This window comes from Rattus norvegicus, chromosome 16, assembly GCF_021556685.1.
Source record: "Rattus norvegicus strain SHRSP/BbbUtx chromosome 16, alternate assembly SHRSP_T2T, whole genome shotgun sequence".
In the NCBI taxonomy this organism is placed as follows: Eukaryota; Metazoa; Chordata; class Mammalia; order Rodentia; family Muridae; genus Rattus; species Rattus norvegicus.
This window is the reverse complement of record NC_141549.1, coordinates 54,517,691-54,534,157: the sequence shown is the minus strand read 5'-3', so window position 1 is coordinate 54,534,157 and position 16,467 is coordinate 54,517,691. Positions and strand designations below refer to the sequence as shown.

General features: G+C 44.0%; 1 protein-coding gene and 1 pseudogene; both read right to left on the bottom strand.

Annotated features, from left to right (window-relative positions):
• The window catches only part of Erich1 (glutamate-rich 1), a gene marked incomplete at its 5' end in the record, with an annotated part of 52,793,804 nt that overhangs the window by 29,130,206 nt on the left and 23,647,131 nt on the right, over positions 1–16,467 (bottom strand).
• Positions 12,919–13,715, bottom strand: Gapdh-ps100 (Glyceraldehyde-3-phosphate dehydrogenase, pseudogene 100; annotated as a pseudogene).

The window sequence follows — 16,467 nt, the reverse complement described above, 5'->3', positions numbered from 1 at the left end:
GGTGGAGGAGGAGGAGGGGGAAGGGGAGGGGGAGGAGGAGGAAGGAAGGAAGGAAGGAAGGAACAAAGGAAGGAAGGAAGGAGAGAAGGAGAGAGGGAGGGAGGGGAGGAGAGAAGGGAAGAGGAAGGGAGGGGGAGGGGGAGGGAGGAGGACCAGAGACCAGGTGGCAAGCTGAGATATCTGTATAGGCTGGACTGATCCAGCACAAGCAATAAATACATGGAGAAACTTTTTTTAAGACTAAAAGAAGCATCATTTAAGACTAAATGAAGACTAAAGAGGCTCAAAACTTACAAGCATCTGAATAATGGGAAAAAAAACAGTGTTCACTTAGCAAATGTGCAGATTTGTCTTTATGTCATGTTTACAGGAATAAAATATATAAAATAAAATACAGGAAATCAAAATTTTCCAATTAATAAAATGATTTTAAAATGTTATATGTCTATTGGCCTATATATTTATGGAAAGGGAGTTATATGTTCAAATTTTAAGTTTTTACAATGCATACAATGTGCATATTTGCACAGAACATGAAGACGCATGTGTGTGGTGTGCGTGTTGTATGGGCATTCAATTACCAAGACTATAGTGCCCACGGAACATCTAACTCCTGAAGTCAAGAATTGTCAAATATTAGTGATTTCCTAGGTTAGGTTACTACTGAGTAAGTAAATGCACACACATTGAAAAAGAGAATTTCACAGAACAAGGTTTTTGGTGATACCATTATGGCTATATCTTCAGTAATTAAATACACATTTATTATTTTAAGCTTCTATAGTTAAGATGCACTTACTTTAATATCAAACAAAAATTGGCAAAGAAAAATATGTGTTGCATGCAAGTCCCCAAAGCCTAAAATACATAGTTTAATTACTCTGGCTTTTAAATTCATATTTCTAGTTAATAGATATTATATACAACAAACTTGTATATATAATAAAATACAAATATGTATATATCATAGAAATACATAAAATGAATACATAATAATCAAAATTTTAGTGCGGTCTAAAGATTTCAGTATTTGTTTTAAGAAATGATCACTTACAAAATAAAAATGCCTAGCATCCCATAGGAGAGACACTCCCCTCCCACACCTCTTCCCAAGATGGTTCCAGCAGAAGGTGGGAGGCAAGTTAACGTCCTCCAGTGGGAGTGGTAGGAATAACCTGGGTTCTTGGTCCTCCAGTTCTCAACTTCTCTTTCCAGGGCTTTATTCCTTATCTCCTGGGAGGCTTCTGGGCTGCAAAGCCTAACTGAGAGGGATGTAACTGTCTGCACTCCCTCTGTGAAGATTAGCCCTCCCGCTGACTCCTCATGCTAACCCCTACAGTCTGCAGAGACCAGCCTGTCTGCAGATCTCCAGCCCTGGCCTGGGACTGTGCTGTTACCTCACCTTGCCAGGCGTCAGTCTTATACTTTCTAATTCTGTACGTTTAGCATGTGAAGACTTGGGGCAGTATGGAACGCTAAGCCCTTGCAAACATGCTCAGCTGTCTTGATGTGTCAGAAGTCTCAATTGCTACCTTAAGTACCTTGACCAAAGTCACAACCTCAATCTCTTCTGTCTGTCTGTCTGTCTGTCTGTCTGTCTGCCTGCCTGCCTGCCTATCTGTGTCTCTCTGTGTCTGTCTGTGTCTGCCTCTGTGTGTGTGTGTGTGTCTCTCTCTGTATGTCTCTCTCTTTGTGTCTTCCTCTCCATGTTTCTCTGTCTTTACCTTTCTGTCTCTGTCTCTCTTTGTCTTTCTGTCTTTTTCTGTGTCTTTCTCCCTCTCCCTCTCCCTCTCCCTCTCCCTCTCCCTCTCCTTTTACTATTTTTCAGGGCAGAAAATAGCCAGCATTCTTTGCTACTTCCGCTATTTCAAACCACCAGGCAGGCAGGAACTTTGTAGTATTGGAGGAGGGGGTGGTGGTTTTCAATGGTTAATTTGATAAAGACAGAGAATCCTTGCTTAAAGTGATAATTTGTATCACTTTTCCTAAAGTCATCAAAATTAACTTTAAATATTTCTTTGGTCTATCCTTGCCATTGCTTCTATTAAAATTAGGTTTAACTGAACAATTGATGATGATAAAGAAAAACAAGTTTTTGGCTCATTTAAACTTGAATACATTAGAGAGTTACTTTAAAAAGAAAAAAGAAAAAAACAAAGTCATCAAAACCATGTATCTAACTAAAACAGAAGAGAGCAGGAAAGGGAGAGACACTATAAACTGAGAACTGAAGGATTCTGGGGAAAAAAATCACAAAGTGGATTAAGAAAAACCAGGACAAAATATAGAGAGAACTCAAGATACAAATGCACTCATCTTGTGTATTTTTTCTTGCAAATGATAGGAGTCTCCCCATACAGAGGCCACCCTGAACAACACAAGGTCCCACACATCCACAAAAAACACCCAGGAGAGTAGTAAGTTAAACAACAAAAACACCAAATGTCCATGTTTCTTTTCTTCACAAACTTGTTTGAGAAAGAATCACTGGCTGCCAACAGGGTTCTGATCAGTGATAGATCAAAAGGCTTAAAAGAAAAAAGTCTTTATGAAAGATGTTTAATAATCATAAACTCCAGGGTTATAAAGATAGAATAGGACTAAAGGGGAAAGTTTGGAAATTATAGTTTTATCAAGTAAAAGAATCTTAGGTGCAGAAACAAGGGAGCCATGTTGAAACCAGAATTCAAGTCAGGTGACTGCTTTAATGGGGTGACTCTAGAGCATAGGAGGAGCTAGATGGCCAGCAAGGAGTCAACAGACAGAAAGGTGTAGATGCAAAAGATAATAAAATAAACCACTGTAGCAGATGGGGATTCATGTCCAAGCTGAGCAAGGATTAGACACTGGTCAGCTCTGGGGTTTGAAGAAAATGATGATTGTGTGGCCAAATGCAGACATGATGGGAAAGAAACAAACTTGTCCTATCTTGCTTTTAATACAGAATGATAGCAATTCATTTCCACACACAAGGACTTAAAGACCTGGGACTGGAGAAGTGGCTCAGTGGTTAAAGAGCACTGGCTGCTCTTCCAGAGGACCCAAGTTCAAATCCCAGCACCCACATTGGCAATTCACAGTTGTCTATAACTCCAGTTCTAGGGGAATCCCAACCCAGTTCTGGCCTCCATGGGCACTGCATGCACCTGTCTCACAAACAAGCAGGGAAAACATTCATACACTTAAAATAAATCAATAATTTTTAAAAATTACAGACTTAAATAATTTTAATTCAAAAATGTGCGATGACTCAGTATATTCAATGATATTAAGAAATGCAGTGGCATGTTTTTAACAAGCATCCTAATAGAATATAAGACGTATCTATTTTATTCAAAGCACAGGGGGAGTCAACAGGTAAAGGGTTGATTGAAAATAACTGGGTTTGCACAGGGAACCTCACACCGACATCACGCACACTGCTTCTTTTGCTGTGTAAGAACTTGTTTTCTATACATGATAGCTGAGTTGAACCCCGATGCTGGCTTATCGTTTGAGTAGGAATAACATAAATGGAATCATGGGCTTTCGTCTGACATGCTGCAGCTTTGGGACAGCCAGAGGAAGCATGACTTGATTAGCAATTGTCAGAGACAGCAGACTTTGTTAGTATCGCCATCCAGATACATAAAGGAAATCTTAGCTTATCGCATTTCCACTGAGATACAAGCCGCAGACCAGATCGCTTTAAAGTATTCAGTCTCGCCAATCTGCACCATCGTTGCTGTTATCTAATTCCAGAACACTTTTTAATCACTTCCAAAGGAAACTTCCAGACCCATTAGCAGCCACTCCCACTTCTGTTCCACAGACCCCGATAAACACTCATCTAACTTTCTGTCTCTGTGAATTTCCTGCTTTAGAGTCTTATACAAATGTAAACATAACTGTGTGACCCACCGAATTCCCCCTCTGAACTCCCATTCATCGTGGCAGCTATAAGAGTTGAGCCAGCAGTATTTAATTCGATTTGGTTTAATTTTATTTGAGCAATCAAATTTATCAGTTAGTGTTAACTCAGACTTTTGTGTTTAGGACTGGAAGTTTTGGTAAACACTAAGCTTTAAGTCACTCACATGCATGCTGTTTCTCTTCTTCCTCTTCAAGTTCAGCTACCCATAAGAGATACCTAAATGGTGGTATCATGATACAAGGGTGAGAGGTCATCTCTTCTAGCCTCTGCCGAGAGGTGGGTTGACAACTCTGCTCCCTGGATCAGTGCTCCTCAGGTACAACTGGTCCTGACTGGACTCTTGGCCAGTGATGATGTCTCATGTCTGAGCCCTATACTGCCTGCACCACCAAAATGGTGGCTATGTGCTCTAGTCAAGTCCATGCCTCTCCATGTCAGCCCTGCCACGTCATGTCCTGCCATGTCTCTGAGTCTGTATGCTCTGAAAGAGAGTCTTGGACATGTCTTGAGGTTTGCTCATTTCATTGGTTGTTTCTTATGATTGGTTTGCTTTGGTTTTTACCACTGCATCTGTTTTGATGTCTGGCATTCAGAATGCATTCAACAATGTCTTAATGAGTAAATAAATCCTTCAAAATGCTCAAATATTATCTCCTCTATGAACTATCTCCACCCTGTTTTAATTCAAGCAGGGATGGAACCTAAAGACAGGAGATGAGTGGAGGCAACGAAGGATGCTGCTCCCCGTACTTTGTTCGTTCTGGTTCCTTACAGAATCCATGGCCACCAGCCCAGGGATGGCACCACCCACAGTGGGGTGGGCCCTCTCCCATTGATCGCTAATTGAGAAAATGCCTTACAGCTGGATCTCATGGAGGCATTTCCTCACCTGAGGCTCACTCCTGTGTGATGACGATAACTGGCGACAAGTTGACACACAGAGCCCACCAGAACAGTACTCTGTAAGTGTTCATGTCCCACATGCTCTAAGTCCCACTTCTCTTTCAATGCCCAAGACTTCCCTCAGATCCTCACCACATAATGATATGCTCAGCAATGTTCTGGGAATTGAACTTGTGTCCCTACGCTTACTTAGGAAGTACGATACCAACTGAGCCATCTGCCCACCCTACTGCTCCTAACTTTTCAAATGTTTTATTTACTATTATTGCTGTGTGTATAGAGTAGAGTTGTACACATACCACAGCATGTGTGGAAATCAGGGGGAAGTCTTTCGCTTTCACTTTTACGTAAGTTTTAGGGAAGAAACTCAGGTTGTAAGGCTTGCCTGGGAAGCGCTTTCCCCACTGAGCCATGTTGCTGGCCCTCTAGGTATTTTATATCATTGAAAGTTTGCTATTTTAAAATAATGATTCTCAAATTTTATTAAAATCATCATATGGCAAACATATGTAAAAATGAAAACTGAGTTCTGTCATCACCTCAGCTTTAGTTTCCTGTTTGTGGCTATTTATGTTGCTCCCAGAATTCTTCTTTCCCAGTTGCTTCATGAATAGTATGGGAGGGGGGAGGAGCAAGTATAAGAAAGGGATATATGACAGGAGTTTCTAAGGGAAGAAAAGCAAAGGAATTACAGAGAACCACACACGTGAAGTCACCTCTCGGCACTGAAAAGGCAGGTCAGGGCTTGTCACCATGAGTGTAGGCTTCACTTTGAAGGCAATGACAACTACCCTGATTCTTCAACTTCTAGTGACATAAATGGGTCTCATCAGTCTTGTAGGAGCGTATGCATGGCAGGTTGGTTCTGATGGCCACTGCTTACTTATAATTTCCAACTTACTTCACACCTAGAATCAATAGCCAATCTATGGACTTCCAGCTTGCTCAGGGAAACTTGATTTGGCACAAAGAACTCAATTTGGAGGCTCATATTTTATGTTGTAGGCTATGTTGAAAGAAATTATTGGGCTGACAAGATTCAGTGGGTAAAGGTGTTTGGTACCCAAACTGATAATGTAAATTTAGTCCCCAGGCCCTGCATAGGAGGACAGAATCTATGCCCAAACTCTCTCTCTCTCTCTCTCTCTCTCTCTCTCTCTCTCTCTCTCTCTCTAAATTATAACTAAATGTTTTTGTAATTACTAAAATTTTTAGTGTTCTTTCCCATCACACTTTCATGTTCCTCCGTCAAAGTTATTCAAGGGTTCTACACACAAAACATTTATTAAGAAGGCTTGCAGGGAAAAGTGAAAAGAGATGTGATTCAAACCAATCTCTTCTACTAAGAATCTTTACAGGACAGAAGTCTCTCAGGAGATGGAAGTCCTGTTGATAAAAAGTGATTAACAAGGGACCAAGTGCGTTGGTGCACGTCTGTTTCCCCAGGACTCAGAAGGTAGAGGCATGTGAGGTGAAGACAGAATCCAGGAGCTCAGTGGCCAGCCTAACCTAATGGCCAGCTTCCTGTTCAGTGAGAGAACTACTTCAAGGCAAGGAGGCAGACAGCAGTAAAGAGGTGAGACATTCTGTTCTGAATTTGGGGCCATCCTGGGCTACACAAGACCTTGCCCAACAAAAACAAACTAACAGGGGAAAGAAAGTTCTGGATCCTGGTTGGATATCCATTGGACCAACGGGGAATGTGACTTATGAACAATGGTTCTGAATCAAAATGGCTGGACTCAGAACACTGTTTACTCTGCCTTGTTATTTGTTGTAACTCAAGATATGAACAGTACCCACGTGCTAGGGCTTCATGAATAACGAATGAGTTGATATTCATCTAAACAGTGTTGCCACCCAGTTGATAGCCCCTGTTCCTCAGACACTTCAGCGAGGCATCATCAGAATATTCTAGTTTTGCACCACTGTGCCTACTGAAGACTAGACACTCATCCCACCCCTCTGAGCCTCTTTCTGGGACCCCTGAGTCTCCCCCAGGCAATGATTTATAATGTAATGAAATGAAGAACCCAAATGCTCACTGTCCCGGTCCATTGTGTGAAGCTATAACAGACTCTTAAAGGTAAGAATGACTTCTAAAGAACAGAGGTTTGTCTTCCATGGCTCTAGAGACTGGGAAGCCAAGATCAAGGGCAATATCTTGTGAGGCTATTCCCTCTGTGTTGTCCCTTGAGAGAAGGTAGGAGAGAGGAAAGGAGGAAAGAGAAGAGGGAACAGAGGACATGGGCTGTGAAGTTGTCCCTTTATCTGAAGCATGTCCCTGGGGATAACTAATGTACTCCTATGGTGGTGGCACTGATCCTTACCAAGTGCTAATCTTCCACAGGAAACTGAGTTCTAAGGTGCACTCAAGCGAACACATTCAGGCCACACCATCTACTCATACACTGGGGTGGAACAGAAAGACGCCGTCGCCCTCTTTTCCTTGCAATACCATCATTACCAACCTGTTCCACAGCAAACAAAGGAATACAGCAGCCACAGTAGCACCAGCCTTTAATCTCAGCACTTCAGAGGCAAAAGCAGACAGATCTTTATAGGTTCATGGTCAGCTTGGATTACATAGTGAATCCTAGGCCAGCCAAGAGTACATAAATGAAACACTGTTTCAAATACAAAATAGAATAACTCTTCTAAACAAAAAGATAAGGATGGCGAATGTGACTGCACCTACCCTGGGTTGCCTGCATCAAGCCAAGACATCACAGCCTCTACCCCAAAGATCAGAGACTCTTGTCTGAAAACTGCACACAAATCAAGATGCAGTTTTGACTCCTATGCAGCCAGTTTCCTTAAGATGCAAAGGGGGCTGGGGGGAGGTTCTGCTCCTTTATAGTCAAGTTGTACAAGCATGGCTGACTTGTGGAAATAAATTTGTCATTGAGGGCATGAGGCAAACACCTTTTTGAATTCTAGCAAGCAATCTGTGGACCCATGATGCCAGCCAACATTCTCAAAGGCCTCATTGTGGGCCTTTGTGCTCCAGGCTGCTAATTGCTGGCCTCCTTCCACCCCTTCCCTGCAAGCACAGCACCATATTTGTCCCTCAGCTGCCAGGATTTGTTAGGAGCCTATAAACAGAGAAGAGTCTTTCTTAGCAACCACTTTGAAAGAGTACAGCTCCACTCCTTCCCCCCTCCCTGCGCCCCCAGAGAAAAGCCTGAGATGGAGCGACGGGTGGGGGGACCCGAAGTGACTTGTGAAAGTCAAAATGGCAGTTAGATGGGTAAACTTCCAACACTGTTGGCTGCCTTTGTCTTGAGGGGTTTAAAAACAAAAGTAAATAGGACCCTCTCAGAAGCCATCTGCGAACAGATTAAGAGGAGACTAGAAATGACCTCACCACCGTTTGCAGACGTCTGGTCACATGGATATCTGCAAGATAACCAAGAATAATCCAGTTATGTTATTCAACTTTATCTCCTCAGAGAACATGCCAGGCTCTGTGCCTTGCTATTTTTAGTCTTGAGCGTCAGGGGGAAGCATCATCGTCAAGAGACTGTGAAGATTGTGCGTTTGGAATAATAGGTAAAGCTCTGAGGAGTGGAAATTACACTCACCCGAAGAGCAGCCAGAGCCCAGAGCAGGATGGGAAGAAGGGAGAGCCAGGAAGTTACAGCCACAGGCAAGGTTTTGATGGATGTTACATTTCAGATGGAGAACTGCAGGAAACTCAGCACATTTATAAAGAGCGCATGAACCTGACCTTAGCGGAGAACTCGGCCGAGGATGCGTGGGGGTGCTCATGGCTAGCTAATCTTTTTGGAAGTTGAAAGGTTTCTGCACTTAAATCAGCTCCCTCTTGCCAGCCTGAGAACCACTAGTTGAGAAAACAGGACGGGTAGGCATGGAAACCTCGGGAATCTTGGTAACAAAACTTACTACAGGGATTGCTAGAGAAAAAAAAATGTGGAGCATCTTCAAGAAGGAAGGCTCAGTTTGGCGCCGTTCTGGGAGGCCGGATAGGCTGGAAGCTGAATGGAAGTGGGCTAAGCTTTCATGGTTGAGTGGAAATAGTTAACCTTCTGTGAGCCATCATCTTTCTCCTTCTGGTTGCCTGACTGCAAACACAGAGGCTACCAAAAATCAGAAAAGTAGGGACATTGGGAAGGGCTTTTCCATCCTCTTTCCCTATTATGTCATTGAAGGCATGACAAGGAATGTTCATTTCTGGAAGTTACTGAATGTTTAAGCATATGAAAGAATTGAGAACAGAAAGAATAATTATGTAATGGCCCCAACTCTCATCACAGTGCTCTCCTTGTTTGCCTGTTTGTTAAGTGTATGTTACAGGCAAGGAGGTAACTAACTAAGTTCCAGGGCAACTGAAGTCAGGAAACAGTACAGCCAGGCTTCTGCCCTCAGACTAACCCCCTCTTCTCCAGCCTCCTTCCCACACAAGCTGCGCTTTAGCTAAGAATGCTCAGAGGTCGGGTGCCAAGGCTCCAGGCATCACAAAGTACTCCTATGGTGCTGGAACTCACCGCAAACTGCCAGACAATAGCATGTAGAGGCATTAGCCTCAACTGATAGAAATTAGAGAATTACTTGGGCTCACAGTTTCATGTGTTCTAGCCCATAATAAATTGATCCATTCTTTTAGACCCTGACAGGAGGCATAGCACAGAAGCACCTGGGGATCCATCCCATATGCAGACACCAAACCCAGACACTATTGCAGATGCTAAGACGTGCTTGCTGACAGGAGCCTGATATGGCTGTCCCCTGAGAGGCTCTGCCAGAGCCTGACAAATACAGGGGCGGATGCTTGCAGTCAACCATTGGACAGAGAATGGGGTCCTCAATGGAGGAGGTAGAGAAAGGACTGAAGGAGCTGAAGGAGTTTGCAACCCATAAGAACAACAATATCAACCAATCAGACCTCCCAGAGCTCCCAGGGACTAAAACACCAACGAAAGAGTACACATGGAGGGACCCATGGCTCCAGCTGCATATGTAACAGAGGATGGCCTTGTCAGCCATCAATGGGAGGAGAGACCCTTGGTCCTGGGAAGGCTAAATGCCCTCACATCTAATGTAGGGAAATGCCAGGGTGGGGAGGCTGGAGTGGGCAGGTGGGTGGAGAAGCACCCTCATAGAAGCAGGGGGAGGGAGGAAGGGATGGGGATTTCCAGAGGGGAAATCGGGAAAGGGGGTAACATTTGAAATGTAAATAAGTAAAACACCCAATTAAAAAAAGTATGGGGCAGAACAAAAGCAGTTACCTTATGGCCAAGACAGGAAGGAATGGAGAAAGAGATGGCCTCTAGCTCCTTGAAGAGGATACCATGACAACCAGAATATTTTCTCCCAGGCCCAACCTCTCTTTTAATATAACCTTATTTATTAACTTCGAGGATTTAACACAACATATTTAAATTATACTCACCTCTTACTTTTCCCAGATCCCCCTCACCTCTCCACCAACTCCCCAATGTTTAGTCCTTTTAACAACCCATGGAGTCTAACTTCTGCTGCCATTACAGTCCTGAGGGTGAGGCCATGCGCTGGAGCATGGTCTGCCCAACAGAGGCCCCACATTTAAATCAAACTGATTCTCTTCCAGAAGTCAGCAATTGTCTATAGATTCTCATTTATGAATGGAGATCTGTTAGTACTGCTGTGATGATAACCAAAAGTACCGAGGGGAGCATAGGGTTTAATTGGCTTAAATATCCTGAATCATGGTTTATTGAGGGAAACAAGGCAGAAACTCAAACAGAGCAGGAACCTGAAGGTAGGAGCTGACGCAGACAATATGGAGGAACAATGCTCACTGACTTGCCCAACCTTGTTCATTATAGAACCCAGGTTCACCAGCCCAGGAGGATAGCACCCACAATGCCCCATTACATCAATCACTGATTAAGAAAATTCCCTATAGCAGTGATTCCCAACCCTCATAATGCTGGGCCCTTTAATATATTTCCTCATGTTTTGGTGAACTCCAACCATAATATTAATTTTATTGCTACTTGAAAACTGTAATTCTGCTACTGTTATGAACTATATTATAAATACTGTCTTTTTCTGATGGTCCTAGGTGACCCCTGTGAAAGGGTCATCTGAAGTGAAAGGGTCATTCACATGAACGACCATTTGACCCCCAAAGGGGTCAGGACCCACAGGTTTAGAACCACTGCTCTAGGCTTGTTTATAGTTGGATCTTATGCAGGCTTTTATCTCAATTGTGATTCCCTCGGATGACAATGATCTGTGTCAAGTTAACATAAAACTAGTCAGCACAAGTGATCCCTTGTCAACTTGAGGTGTAACCCTGTTACGCCACAGCCTTTCCTTTCTTGCTCATCACCAAGATCACATACTAATATCGAGATCACAACATAGATCATTCCAACTTTTAAAAGTCCCCACTGTCTTTAAAAATTCAAACACTTGAAAGGTCAATGTTTCTTAACTATTGACCCCTATAAAATCAAAATAAGTGAAATACTTTCTTATTCCAAGAGAAAAGAACCAGGGCATAGTTACAATCAAATCAAAGTAAAACCGAATTCCAACAGTGTAAAATAACTCACTGTTCAATGTCTGATGCTCACTTACAATCTATGACCTCCAACAGCCTGGGTCACTTATGCCCCCAGCAATATACGCAGATTGTCTCCTAGGCTCGGGCCAGCTCCAATCCTCCCATGATATTAGCATCTCCAAAATGTTGGGGTCTTCCCGTGACCCCTTCACCCCCTCAAAGCCAGTACCACTTGGGTAACTTACACTACCAAGTTCAGCTGCTTGCACAAGGTTCAGCCATTTCTGGACCCTAGGTTCTGTGTTCTGACTCCAAGGAAACCCCTTTCAGAAGATTTCACCCCAGTGATACTGGTCTCCTCTTAGTGACCACCAATTTCTCAGCTCCAGCTGGCCGTCAATTGTTCCAGCAAAGCAACAGTTTTACTTCAGTGGTACTGGTCTCTTGTTAAGAGCAACTGATTCTCCCACCCCAGCTAACCAGAACCAGAGATTCTTAACTCAAAACATCAAATGTTCTTGATGGAGTCTTTGCTTCCCCCTGACTTTTTACAAGCCAGGACACTCCTTGTCTCCACTGTTTTTAGCTTTATCCTCTAATCTGCTAAGCTCTTATAACAGGTCACCAAGGTTGGGAAACTTCAAAGTCTTCTTGACCCCAAAGTTCCACAGTCTTTCCACGTTCCTCCTCAAAACACAAGGTCAGGTCTGTCACAGCAATAATCCATGATCCTGGTACCCATTTCTGTCTTAGTTAAGGTTCTTATTGCTATGATGAAACACTATGACCAAAAGCAACTTCAGGAGGAAACGGTTTAATTTGCTTACTATCCTAAATCAGTCCATTGAGGGAAGCCAAGGCAGAAACTCGATCAGGGCAGGAACATGGAGGCAGGAGATGATGCAGAGACCAAGAAAGAATGCTGCTTATTGGCTTGCTCAGCCTTGTTTCTTACAGAACCCAGAATCACCAGCCCAGCATGGTACCACCCACAACAGCCTGGGCCCTCCAATAGCAATTCTTGAAAAAAGAAAATGCCCTACAGGCTTGCCTACAAGCTGGGTCTTATGAGCCACTTCCTCAAGTGAGGTTCACTCCTCTCACATGACTGTAGTGTGTGTCAAGCTGACATTAAACAGCACAGGGTTCATGAACCTTCCCCACCTGTACGATGGAGTGCTGACTGGCTTGATCCTGTGCAAGTCTTGTAGAGGCAACTCCAGATGTGAGTTCATGAGTAGCGTGGTTCTATTGCAGTCAGAAGATATTGGACACTCAGTTATTCTCTGCATGTTGACCAGTTGTGAGTTTCTATGTTAACCACTGCACAAAGAATCTGTTCTGATGAGGTCTGGGAACTGCACTAACTTTTGGGTAGAGAGGAGTTTAGAGAGCTGTTGATCCTGTGTCCACAGAGTAGAATAACTGTAGTATGTTCACCCCGGTGGTTCTACCTCAAAGAGTCCACTATCTTACAAGGATATCAAGCTAGGAATCAAGACTTTACCACATTCATGGGCCTTAGGGGACATTTATGATACAAACTATAATAGTTAATGTATTCTGCTTTTTTTTTGAGGGTGCAGCGAACTTTATTGATGGTATTCAAGAGAGAAGGGAGGGCTCCCTAGGCCCCTCCTGTTATTATGGGGTCTGGGATGGAATTGTGAGGGAGATGCTCAGTGTTGGGGGCTGAGTTGGGATGGGGACTCCTCAGCAACTGAGGGCCTCTCTCTTGCTCTCAGTATCGTTGCTAGGCTGGGTGGTCCAGGGTTTCTTACTCCTTGGAGGCCATGTAGGCCATGAGGTCCACCACCCTGTTGCTGTAGCCATATTCATTGTCATACCAGGAAATGAGCTTTACAAAGTTGTCATTGAGAGCAATGCCAGCCCCAGCATCAAAGGTGGAAGAGTGGGAGCTGCTGTTGAAGTCGCAGGAGACAACCTGGTCCTCAGTGTAGCCCAGGATGCCCTTTAGTGGGCCCTCGGAAGCCTGCTTCACCACCTTCTTGATGTCATCATACTTGGCAGGTTTCTCCAGGCGGCATGTCAGATCCATAATGGATACATTGGGGGTAGGAACACAGAAGGCCATGCCAGTGAGCTTCCTGTTCAGCTCTGGGATGACCTTGCCCACAGCCTTGGCAGCACCAGTGGATGCAGGGATGGTGTTCTGGGCTGCCCCACGGCCATCACGCCACAGTTTTCCAGAGGGGCCATCCACAGTCTTCTGAGTGGCAGTGATGGCATGGACTATGGTCATGAGCCCTTCCACGATGCCAAAGTTGTCATGGATGACCTTGGCCAGGGGGGCTAAGCAGTTGGTGGTGCAGGATGCATTGCTGACAATCTTGAGGGAGTTGTCATATTTCTCGTGGTTCACACCCATCACAAACATGGGCGCATCAGCGGAAGGGGCAGAGATGATGACCCTTTTGGCCCCACCCTTCAGGTGAGCCCCAGCCTTCTCCATGGTGGTGAAGACACCAGTAGACTCCATGACATACTCAGCACCAGCGTCGCCCCATTTGATGTTAGCGGGATCTCGCTCCTGGAAGATGGTGATGGCCTTCCCGCTGATGACCAGCTTCCCATTCTCAGCCTTCACTGTACCCTTGAACTTGCCGTGGGTAGAGTCATACTAGAACATGTAGACCATGTAGTTGAGGTCAATGAAGGGGTCGTTGATGGCAACAATGTCCACTTTGTCAGAAGAGAAGGCAGCTCTGGTAACCAGGCGCCCAGTACGGCCAAATCCGTTCACACCGACCTTCACCATCTTGTCTATGAGACGAGGCTGGCACTGCACGAGAAGATGTGGCTGTCTCTGGAACAGGGAGGAGCAGAGCACCTATATTCTGTTTTTAACTACAAAAGTAAGAGACTATTTGAAAAGGAGAGGTTTTCTTTATATTGTTTTTGCGGTTTTAGAAAGTGTTTTTCCTTGGTCTTAGTCTTAAATCTCTCTCTCTCTCTCTCTCTCTCTCTCTCTGTGTGTGTGTGTGTGTGTGTGTGTGTGTGTGTGTGTCTCTGATTCTGTCTCCCTGTCTGCCTCTCTGTCTGTGTCTGTCTGTATGTCTATCTGTGTGTCTCTGACTCTCTTTGTCTCTTTCTTTCTCTCTCTTCCCCACTCCTTGCTTGCATATGTATCTTCCATTGTAGCCCACAGATTTTTCAACACCCATCTACACTGAACTCAGGGTTTTACCAAAGCACTTGCTGTGGCCAGATGGACTGTCAGCATCCACTCCACTCATTCCTTCCTTCTCCTCTGATCTATTTGATTGTTATTGACTAGTAGAGACAATAACGAGCAGCCACAGGGCCTAGAGGCAAAACAGAAAATTATTCACATCTGCTGGTACTTCTCACAGCTCTTGGCCTCCTGTAAGACCTCTGTTAACATGGCCAGAGTGATGGAGAAGGCGGAAGACCTGGAGCAAAGCCTCCTAGAGTTTAGCTTCAAATACACTCTGCATCCAGCCTTGGAAATCTGTAGGTGTGGCTATGGTTCGAAGATGGTGGTGTGGTTACATCACTAGCACCATTGTGAAATAACATTGTATCTAGTTCCCCAACCCATACATAATTTTTAATATTTTCCCTCTTTATCCCTCCCTAGTTGTAGCTCCAATATTATTTTCTGATTAGAATCCTAAAGATCATGCCATTGGCAACCACTATTACCATGAGTTATAAGGTCCTGAGGGAACTTAGGGAATATGGCTTCCCCTCCTAGTATTTGATTTAATTTAGCATAAAGACGAAAAGGGAGATGACAGATTCAAAACCCACCAAAAGCTAACAATTTTCCAAGGTAATTTATAATCTATGTGATCAATATACATTTACAACAATCATTCTACATGAATTTATACCTTAAAATGATGTACAGTTACAATGCCAAATGTTATGTAAGATGTTACCATGAACCCCACCATTTTGTTCAGTAAATTAAGATACGAGAGAGAGAGAGAGAGAGAGAGAGAGAGAGAGAGAGAAAAGAAAAAAGAAAAAAAGGAAGGGATGGGAATGCTAAACGTTGGTAGAGATATGGAGCCACCAGAACTCAAACGCTGTTGAACTTAAATGCTGAAACAACCCTGGGACGCTATGTGGCAGTCACCGTCCAAGAGAACGTATGAGACACTGGCCTAAAGACATGAAGATAAGAGTCCCCCAGAGTCATACACCAGTGCTAGCAGCCACGTAATTTAGGATAAATCTATAAGCAAACCAAACGCTCACCAGCAGGTCTGGATAAACAAGTATTGGTGTGTTCCTATGACAGACAGTTACTTCGCAAACATGGAGAAAAGGCTGCGGGAGAGCAGGGATGGCTGCTACCTTCATCGCACAGGTGAACCTTCAAACCATTGTATTTTCTAAAGTATTTCATTGTTGTGACCAAGTACCTGACCAAAAAAGAAAAAGAAACGTAAGAGAGAAAAGGCTTATATTGGCTCCTGATTTAGGAGGTACGCTCTGTGCTGTTAGAGTGTGGGAGTAGCTCACTGCTCTGGCAAAAGACTTGCATGGTGGCTAGCTACATCCTGCTGGGAATCAGGAAGCAGAGAGAGGTGAACACGAGTTCTTTGGGCTTTTTCCTCTTCTCCCCTTTTATTCAGCCTGAGCCCCATGATTCTGCGAGCTCATGGAAGGCCGCTCCCCATATCCAGGGTGGGTATTTTTAGTTACACTGCTCTGGAAACACCTTACTGACTCTTCTGCAAGTGCGTGTTCTAGGTGATTCCAAATCCAGTCACACTGGCAATGAAGACTAGCCATCCAGACCATTATGGCATTCCCGCGATGAGAGAAGCCAGACCCAAAAAACTCTGCAGGAGGCTATCTAGTTAAAATTCCGGAAAATGCAAATCAAGTCAATGGTGACAGAAAGCAGATCAGCCAGTGCCTGAGGCTAGAGAGAGGAGGAGGGAACTTCAAAAGGACAGAAGGAAATGTTCTGGGACAATGAAAGCGTTCTACATCTTAATCTGAGCAGTGACTTCATGGGTCTGTGTTAACGAGAAGGCACAGTTCATTGTGCCCTGCGGATAAATTGAATAGCACTCTTTCAGTGGATTTTTGACTGTATATAAACTTCTCCCCAATAAAACTGAATACAAAATTATCT